Genomic DNA, 11,158 nt, shown 5'->3' with positions numbered 1-11,158 from the left:
TTTCTTTGTTTTATTTAATTATTTATACAAATGGATCGTAAAGTACTTTTAGGTACAGTCGTATATTTTAAGTTCTTAGGTAGTGACATATTTTTAGTGCTTAGGTTGATGGGCATAGTCTTTAAAACCGTTAAATAAGTTGTTTTAATATTTGTGCATTTAAGATATAGAGCTACTTCTTATAGAGGCCTGGTCGAACGCATCATAGATATCAGACTTAACATTTTGAACGCAAGATGCGCGTTTTGTTTACAAAAGAGTCAATAATGCTCGAAAAAAAAATTAAAGAGCCCAAATGAGGCATGTAGTTCAAAAAATTTCAAATCCATATTAATTTTCCGAACGGTTTTGCCAATTACATGTAATACAATCTATTCCACAGTAAAAAAAAATTAAAGTACAAAGCTCGACTTAATGTGAAAGATTTGGGTTTTTTTTTTTAGTGGAACTGGGGTAACTGTTAAATGTTTGATCTGCATTATCAAAGAGTTATATGAATTGAAAAAGAAGGGAATAGTTTTCCTGTATCTCACATCTTTTTTTGCAATTTGAAGCAGTAAGTGTGTCACTACATGCCATTAAAGCTTATACGTTGTTTCGATGTTAATAAATTTTGAATTAACGTACACAAGTTATATCAATTGATGTTAGTTATGGTTGAAAATTAAGAGCTAGACCTACGTGATCAAGCTTGTCTGTCTTTCATATGAATGCTTTATGTTATCTCTATATAGTTTTAACTTACATTGCTCGATAGTTGTCTCCTTGATGTCTATTACACCATGGAAAAAAGGTGAAAGAACAAAAATACCGATCTCCGAGGAAAATTCTAAACGGAAATTCCCTGAACAAATGACAAAATCAAAAGCTTAAACACATCGAAACGAATGTTGACAACTGTCATATTCCTAACGTGGCCCAGGCATCTTCTTATGTAGAAAATGGTGATTAAACTTGGTTTGATAGCTAGCTAAACCTCTTATTGAATGACAGTCGCATCAAATCCTATTATATTGACAACGATGTGTAAACAAAACACAAAACATAATAGTCAAAAAATTCAAATATAGGGGTATAGCAATCAACATTGTGTTATTTCCAATCACATTGAAAAAAATATTACAACAAAGAAAAAAAAACACATAGTCAAAGCACATTAGAAAAACGAAAGACAAGAATAAAAATTTACCATAGCACAATATCATAACACACAATAACGGGATGTACAACATGGACCGAGCCAAGCAAACACACAAAGTATTATATTGTCAGTGTTAAACTACTATGGTCACATATACCATTTTAATCATCGTTACGATGCAAACAGGAATAGTTGTCAATATGAAGAGGACTAATTTTCCCTGTGCTTGTTTCACTCACAAGGGTCTAGTTGTTCAACCTGTTTGGATAAGAGAGTTTCCAGCTAATGAATGAAACAAATATCAAAACGTTTTTTACAAATTTTCTTAAAATCAAAGTCTAATTCAGTTCTACAAAAAATGCGTACACACCAAAAATAGTATCGAAATCCAACAATAGTATAAAGTTGTGTTTCCAATTTGTGGGTGTAGGATCAACTTATTTAGACAATTTTACATAAATAAAGGCAACAGTAGTATACTACTGTTCAAAATTCATAAATCGATAGAGAAAAAACAAATCCAGGTTACAAACTAAAACTGAGGGAAACGTATCAAATATAAGAGAACTACGACACAACAGAGACACAGCACCGTAATGTAACACACACGCAGAAACGAACTATAATGTAACAATGGCCATTTTCCTGACTTACAGGGCATTTTATGAAAAAATGGTGGATTGGACCTGGTTTTGTGGCATGCCAAACCTCCCGCTTTAATGGCATTGTTAATTATAAATTAACATGACAACATTACGCGACAGGGTTACAATAAATAAACAGATAAATTGTAGAAAATATAGGACTGAGAAACAAACGAATAATAGCCATCAAAAGGTAACAGGTTAAAAAATATTCTTACACGCCAGACGCGCGCTGCGTCCACACAAAACTATGTTCAGATGTAAAAAGTTTGAACAACTACAAAGTTGAAAATCGCCGAGGACCAAAAGTTCCAAAAAGTTGTGAGGCCAGGTGTATCCGCCTTGGACAAAAACATAATTATTAACAAGAATAATACATAGTTTTGCAAACAGTAATTTTTTTTTAAATGACTATATAATAGATATACATGATTAAACTGAAGTGGTGACTAGCTATAGAATTAAAACGAATACATTACATAAAAGTTTTGCGGAGTTGTGTTGTTGGTAATGTTTAGGCTGCTAGTAATAATGATCTCAGCGATATGAAACTAGATCGGGTGCAATCAGGAGTTTAAGACTAGCCATGGAGTCGTCAATTATTACAATATGCGGTAATTGTTGATATGTAGTCGTGAAAAGTAAAAGAGATGACAGGAACATGCAGTTCTTTAAAGGAGAAAGTTCGGTTTTTTATTGAAAAAATGTTGATGTTCAATATATCGTTTTCCGTTGCACCTTCCCCAATGCCTATCCAGTTGTTGTTAGAGGCAACAATACCGTTTTAAATGTTTCTGTAAAGTTTGATATTGAAGGTTGTTCTTACCTAAATGAATATAGTCTTGCCCTTAAAGAACACTTATGGAACTCTGACACTGTAAATTGATGGAATTACAAAAATATCGGGGAAATCGAACCGTAATGTTTACGAATTAGTGAGGCCTGATTATACTTTTTATGAATCTTTCTTTAAAAAGATAATTTCCTAGTTTATGTAAATAGGGATAGTTTAAATAAAACTGTTCGTCTGGATATGTTAACTTGCGTGTGAATATAGATTTAATGGCAGCAGCATTTGTATCTAAGCAAATTAGTTAAATTGTATGATAAAACAGATTATTTAGTACATGCAGCTGAAAAGAATATCAATTTTAACTATAAGTTCATTTGATGAATACATCTACTAATTAGTTCGGAACTTTGATTTCTGAAAAAAACGTATTTAAAATCGCAAAGGACCCATGATTAAATATACTGGACAATAGCTAGATACGAAAGGATCATGAATCTCAACTATAATTACATTAGAATATGATCATCAATCGTAACCACTAATATATATAAATCATTTTTCTGCATGTGCAAACCACATTTAAACATAATAATTTTAAGTAATGCATTTAAAACGTTTTGATACAAATATATAAGGTCGTTGCCATAGGAAGTTGTGTACATGCCAACTTAAACCTACTTAATTTGAAATACTTGTGTTCATTACTTAACCGCCTACATCTTAAGATGTATATTTGAGAAAAAATCATTTTGGATTTCCGTCTACAGTTTGATAGCATTTTTTTCACATATAAATTGAATATGTAGAGAGGGGGGGCTGGTCAAAATACAGGGGGATCAAGTTTTTTTTATGTATGTGGAAAAGGGGGGTTCAAATTTTATATAAATTCAAAGTGGAGGGATCAATATTTTTTTGCACATGAAACTGAGTAGTTAAAATACTTAAACAGACAAAATGCCAAAAAGAACATTACAACAATTGAATGGAAATATATTTTTACCACCATTCATACAATTAAGTAAGACATCACAAGACTTTGTGGTGATGTAGTAAGCTGTCATTTTGTGTCATGTTGTCCCATTTAGAATGCATAGGTGCTTCATCATTTTCATAACCCGATTAATCCAGTCGTTATATTACACCCACTTCGATCACTACATTAACAAGCATTAGTGCCAACTTATGTTATAAGCTAAAAGTTTGAGAGAAATTAAGTATAAATTAAAATGAAATCTACAGCGATAGGGCAAAACTTTGTCAAACAAATAAAATCACACTGCATCATGAAAGAATATAGTGCAGAGCAATAAGTTCTCCAATAAATGGCCAACTATTCTGCATAAAACCAGTTGAATATTTATACAAAAGATGATTCTGAGATGACAACACCACTAATGCACCTTTTTGCTTTCATTATCAGATCCCTTTGGGTCCATTTATACCTCTCATTGCAAAGTTTTTACTTTTAAGGCTAATGAATAAAAAATTTGGGGTTACTATCACACATTTATAAATGAAATATGACAACAAATGAGTAATTGAATTGTTCTGAAAGCTGAAAGCATAAACTATCCATACAGGTATCAAAATTCACTTAAGTTTATGCAGCATATAAGAGAGGGGCAATTTAATAGCACCTGTGATCACCCCCAGTTTTTGGTTGGGTTCGTGTTGCTTATTCTTTGGTTTTCTATGTTGTGTCATGTGTACTATTGTCTGTCTGTTTGTCTTTTTTATTTTTAGCCATGGCGTTGTCAGTTTATTTTCGATTTATGAGTTTGATTGTCCCTTTGGTATCTTTCGTCCCTCTTTTTTAATAGATCCTTCTTAGTAAATAATGTGCAGTTACTGTCTCAACATATTTCTTTAATAGCCCAATAAAGGAAATTAGAAAAAAATAGCTCCCCAAAGCACTGGCTTGCTCTACCCATTAATGACATTAATATTCATGAAAGAGTCTTATATCAAGGCAATTTTCCTTCAAATATGGGTTTGGACTCAAATCACTGAAAATATTTCATGTTTGCAATATTTCTGTGAAATAACATGATAAGTGTTTTGCATGTTAAAATTTTGGCATGTTTAATAGATGGGGGAGGGTCACATTTTTTATTTTTTTTTACAGGGGGGGTCAAATAAAAACAGATTAATTTTATGGGGGGATCAAGAAAGTTTTATACTTTTGATTTCAAAATGACCAGCCCCCCCCCCCTTTCCCAGGTAAATAATGATAAGTCCCTTATCTTATTCATCTTAACAAATGGGTGTATACAACTCTATAACAAGTTAATAATTTGACCACACTATGACAAACAAATATATATTTAATTGTCTAATTTGTTTTTTTAATGTCAAATCTAAGAATTTACTTTACTTTATGCACAATACCAAGTCAGGAATGTGGCAATTGTTATCATCAAATAGTCCGTTTATATGTATGTTGGTGTTTGTTTTTGTTGTACTTCCGTGTATGTGTTGTTCCGTTGTTTCCCTCTTATAGTTGTTATGTTTCTCTCGGTTTTGGTTTGTGTCCCGGATTTGTTTTCGACTAATCGATTTACGACTATTAAACAGTGACATTGTATTGTTGCCTTATTTAAAAAAAAAAGTAATTCTGTTTAAAAGATGGTTTGAAATATCCTAAAATTTTGGAGATTAGTACTTTTCATGATATAAAAATAAATATGTAATAACACAACAGAACTTTATCATGATATCATAAATTATTCATTATAGTATCAATGTTATATTTTCGGTGGATTTATATAATAGAATCAATTTAACCCTTTAACTATTGGTCTAACTTGATATTCTTGTAACAATATCTGGTTTCAAAAATGGCATAATAATTAATCAATCCTTCTGGGAATCACTCGCACCTCATTGATTGATTAAAATATCCCTGTCATAAAGTTGGATTGTTTTCGTTACAGACATAATTAATCAAACTGTTGACAAGCGTCACTGTGTTATTGTTTGATAATCGTAACATTTGTTATATGTTGAGTCTTTGACGGGATTTCATTACAATGAAACAATAATATATTTGGTGTATGTTTCTAGGAAATAAGGATTAGTCTAGATACTTACGTTATACATGACACTGGTTCATTGATATGGTCATTTTCATAAATTTACTGTTTACAAAACTTTTGAATTTTTCAAATACTAAGGTGTTCCTACCTCAGGAATAGATTACTTTAGCTGTATTTGGAAAAACTTTTAGGAATTTTGGTTCTCACAGCTCTTCAATGTCGTACTTTATTTGGCCTTTTTAACTTTTTTCTATTCGTGCCTCACTTATGAATAAAGGCAACGGTAGTATACCGATGTTCAAAAATCATAAATCGATAGACAAAAACAAATCCGGGTCATAAACCAAAACCGAGGGAAACGTATTAAATACAAAAAAATGACGACACAACATTAAAATGTAACACACACAGAAACGAACTAAGCATTAGACAAATTCCGATGCGAATAACAAACAATTATGAGTCTTTTGTAGGCGAAACGCGCGTCTGGTTTAAATACAAAATTCAATCCTGGTATCTATGATGAGTTTATTTTTTACTTCCGGTAACAGTATTGTATATTTTGCTGAGATACTTTGCATAACGGCCGATCGAGATGGCATATTTACAACTCTGGTAGAGGTCCTTTCAAATTCGAAAGCAATGGTAATTTTTGGCGAAATAACCCTTTAAAAGGAAACCATGGCAGTAAAGGCAAGCCATGAAAAACTATTAACTTCGAGAAATACATATGTTAAACCCTGAAACGAAATCTTATCTTTCTTACAAAAAAATACAGTTATAGATCTACCTCCATGGCGTTTCTAAATGTAAACGCAATATGAAGAAGATATCCTGTATTTCATATTCTAATGGACAGACAGGATCAACAAACCGCCAAATCTAGATGCCTTGAATGACAGGATATTATTTATATACGTTTGAAATTATTGGTTTGATTGTTATGTCTAGTTCTTCATTGTGTTACTGAACTAAAAACCCGATGGAAAGTAAATTGCATGTACGAATATTAGTTATATGTTTTGAAACTTTTTTACATTGCTGCTTTAAAATTTAAATGCATTTCCCTTCCCAAGCTTTTGTTTCCGGCTGAACCTATTATTCTTGTTTCAGAATTTTGCCCTACATGATTCGGAAATTGGTATGATTTGAAATCAATGTAAAAATATTTACTAATACCTTCATATTTTTCATTTTTACTGCAGCTTTTGCATTTTGCCGAAATTGTACGTTGCAAGCAATGCTCGGATCTAAACAATGAAATTCAGAAAAATTCAGAAATGTTTACATTATTTTTATTATTAGAAAAATATGAGACGTTTATTTTGTGTTTACTTACAGTCGCAATAATTTCTTTCGCATTGTTAGTCATTGTTGAGCAATCGGAAATAGAAATGCACGTAAATATTTCTGCTGAATTTACAGGAAAGATCCACCATAATTCACTTTTCAAAGACGAATTTAAAATTTTGGAAAATATATTGGGTATTGTGTATCGAAGACTTCAAAATAGAAATATAGATTTTGTTTTCATTTGATACTTCAGCTTTGATCATAGCTTGTTTAAGAGGAACTTATTAATTTTTGTTATCAGTATATCAGTTGAAAACAAATAATGATATTGAAATGAGATGAGGAATGAACATCAACGAAATATAAATCCAACAACACAAATAAATTAAGAAATTTCTACTTTAGGGGTAAATACACGGTAGAAAACAAGTAGTGTTCATATCATGTGTCAAGCTTTAAATCTATCTAGTCTAGAAGCTTCATAAAGAAACAAAAACTTATCATTTTGAATTTCATGATGTCAATAATACCGGATGTACTAATGTCACGTTAGAGAATTTCTAGAATCAAATTATTTAAAAAGAAAGCATGGTATATCAACATATAGAAAGGATACAGAGTGCTTATGAATTAAACAAAATAAAAGTACTTCTTTTTTTGGATATTCTTACATATAGGAAAGAATTATTTCTTAGAACATAATCAGCACACACATCATGCATAATATAGACGATAATTGACGATATAGTTTTCTCTGAGTCATTGTTTAAGCGGTAATCCGAAACCAGAGGGTTCGATTTGTTATTTAAATCGGTGCTATAACTGTAAAGTATATATAATACTATTTATTACGGTACATTATCATAGGAAATTGATATTTTTTTCTTCACATATTTTCTATTGTTGCGGATATTAAGTATTTATATACTGAATATTATCCCTATGACAAACCTAAGTGAAGGAATGGTCATTGTGTTCATCCTAACACTCAATTTTTATTTAATAGTGTCTCCTGGTCTCTGTTGAAAATATAAACCAAGAAGTGGATTTTATTCAATTAAGTAAATTTCGATGAAGTTTGTTTTCAAACCATATGTTTCATCCATGGTTTATCCACATCCATTCAGACTGCACGAAATGTTCTGCATATGTTTATACAGGGCTTGTTGTTGTATGGTCAGTCTTCGACCTCTTCTGTTGCACATGAACTTTCTGTGAATCAAGTTAATAAACTGACCTGAAAATTTTTGACCAACTTTACATTTACACTTTAACTGCATGTGAATCTAAACGTTTAACAACAAAAATATAGAAAAAGTTTGACCAACTTTACATTTACACTTTAACTGCATGTGAATCTAAACGTTTAACAACAAAAATATAGAAAAAGTTTGACCAACTTTACATTTACACTTTAACTGCATGTGAATCTAAAAGTAAAATAACAAAAATATAGACTCCAAAGAAAATGACACGGAAAGTCCCTTAAAAATAGCAAAATCAAATACTCAAACACATCAAGCAGATACAATACAACTGTCATATATTTAACTTGGAACAGGCATTTTCTCATGTAAAAAATGGTTGATAAGACCATGTTATTTAGCTAGCTAGGTCTCTTGATTAACTTGTATGACAAATGAATGACTGTTGGAATTGTTTGACATATTGTATATGAGTATGGCGTTCATTATCACTTAACTAGTATATATATTTGTTTGGGGGCCAGCTGAAGGACGCCTCTGGGTGCGGGAATTTCTCGCTGCATTGAAGACCTGTTGGTGGCCTTCTGCTGATGTTTGTTCTATGGTCGGGTTTTTGTCTCTTTGATAAATTCCCCATTTCCATTCTCAAGTTTATACTTCAATGAATAACATTGAAGGAAACCATAGAAAAACTTATTGAATAAAAAATCATATAATTATTATGGGAAGTGGGGGGGGGGGTAGTGTAGGGTAGAAGAACCTGCTGGCTTAAGATATTTCCACATTTTATCAAAATGCTTTGTAATTTTTTATAATCCTGATACCTTTGATAACTATATTATGCTTGCTTTCAGAGGACAATAATAAATTATATTTTCTGTACATAAGGTTATTTGAACATCTCAAAGACTGATTTTCTTGTTTATATTGATCCACGTGTTTTGTTCATTATTAAAGGATGCATGGTGACCTTTAGTAGCTTGAATTCACGACATTTTGACTCTTGTGGATAATTGCCTAATAGGCAGTCATACAATATCTGATAAATTAAGGTGATTGACATTCTCAGTTGTAGTTTTCGGTGCAATAGTACTTAAATTAAAAACTCGACATTTTAAGATTGATGTATGAACACAAACATCAGTCAGTCAATTTAAATTTTCTATTCGTTTTTAAAAAAAAAAAACGAACAAATAACATATTTCTATCAAGTTATTTTTATATTCAAAAATGTGTCAATCGATTAAAATTAAAGTTAGAACTTATTATCTATGAAGGTACACTTGGCAATTACATTTTTGGTAGTTGTCGACGTTTGAAATTGACTTTTACACATATTTTTGCAATTTTTTTTTATAAATCTATGTTTTATTATTAAGTTTTGTGACTTCTGTCGTCTTTGTGATTTGTTATTGTTTCAGACTCCAAAATGATGAACATAATTATGTTGTCTCAGCTATAATACATATTGATGTGGTTCTTATGTGTTTCTCGTTTCTGGTTTTTATAGATTAGACCATTGGTTATCATGTTTGATGTTTTGACACTAGTCATTTTGGGGACCTTTATAGCTTGCAGTTCGGTGTGAGCCAAGGCTCCAAGTTGCAGGCTTGGTGTGAAAAATGCTCCTTGTTGATAAATTTCTATTTTTACTTTTAAAACATTGTGTCTTCGACAGAGAGTTGTCTCATAGGTACTCATACCACATCTTCTTCATTTATATCATTTAAAATTTTTTTTTTTAAATTAAAAACATCTATCTCGGATGAATGCGTGTTGAAGAATCAATTTGAGTTTACGTAATTCTTACATGTATACCAAAAGTACATTTTTGTCTCAAACAATAGTTTCGTTTCGATTTTACTCTATTGTTGTAAAATGAATGACACCACAACACAATTTAATATGTAATACGCCTAATCCTGGGTGTAAACAAATTTTTAACGAATTCATAAAGGCGGCAATACTATGACATATATATATATTATTCAAATGTACATGATTAATGGGTAAATCTATGTACTTTAATTATAAAAACCTCAAAATTTAAAATGCTGAATTTTATTTATCATAAAGGCGTATATGAAATAATATGTACAGCACAGCGATCGTCCAAAGCGATATTTATAATGGAACTGTGTAGCAGCATAACCTTCTCGATGATAGAACAAATTGTTCTATTACTTGTGCTGAATGTTAGTAAGATGGACTAAGATTCCCTAGTTTCGCACACAAAATAATTTTATACTTCTTTCAAACATTTTATGGTGTCACCTGAGTGTGATTTTACTATCAAACTATGCCATCAAGCTTTCGCTTTCATATGATTTTGTGATGCTTTTCTTCACAATATTGTGAACAGAATAGTATCAATGAATATTCATAGTTATAAAGGCCCAAAATGGCATCCTCTTATTTACGTATACTTTATAATTACTAAACACTTGGTATCAATTAATACGTAAAAATTAATCAATATTTTCAAGAATCATCCGCACGTCATTCTTAGATACCAATCATACTGCTAAAAAGGGCGTTTTTCACTTCGAACTTAAAATAAACCAAAATATTGATTGAAACAATATAACTTAGTAATGTGATAACTAATTTTGGTGTAAAATTACTCTTATTTGTGCATTACATGCAAGGTTATCGTTTCACTGAATCAACAAGTCAGTATCGTTGAATATTCTAAGATATATGATAATTGATAAATACAGCTACTTTTCAGATGAAACTGACACCCTTCCGGTATCGCCTACGATCTTACGTAATGTAAACTTAATAGCCCTTCAAAAACTGTAGTCTAGTTAAAAATATTTACTAGCGAGAGTTTTGTAGCAATTTGTTTTTTTAAAAGCATGTAATTCAAGTAAGACATTTTTTCTTTCTACACTATGCGTTAAAACCTGTGTTCTCTGTATTGTAAAAATGTGAAGACGTTAATAGGGGAACAATTAAAACATAAGTAATAGGAAGAAAGGTACTATAGAGTTTCTATTTGGAGTCTGAGAAAGCACTTTGTGGAATTGAGATTGCGACACACG

Source organism: Mytilus edulis, chromosome 1 (genome assembly GCF_963676685.1).
Source record: "Mytilus edulis chromosome 1, xbMytEdul2.2, whole genome shotgun sequence".
NCBI lineage: Eukaryota > Metazoa > Mollusca > Bivalvia > Mytilida > Mytilidae > Mytilus > Mytilus edulis.
This window is presented reverse-complemented; position numbering follows the sequence as displayed.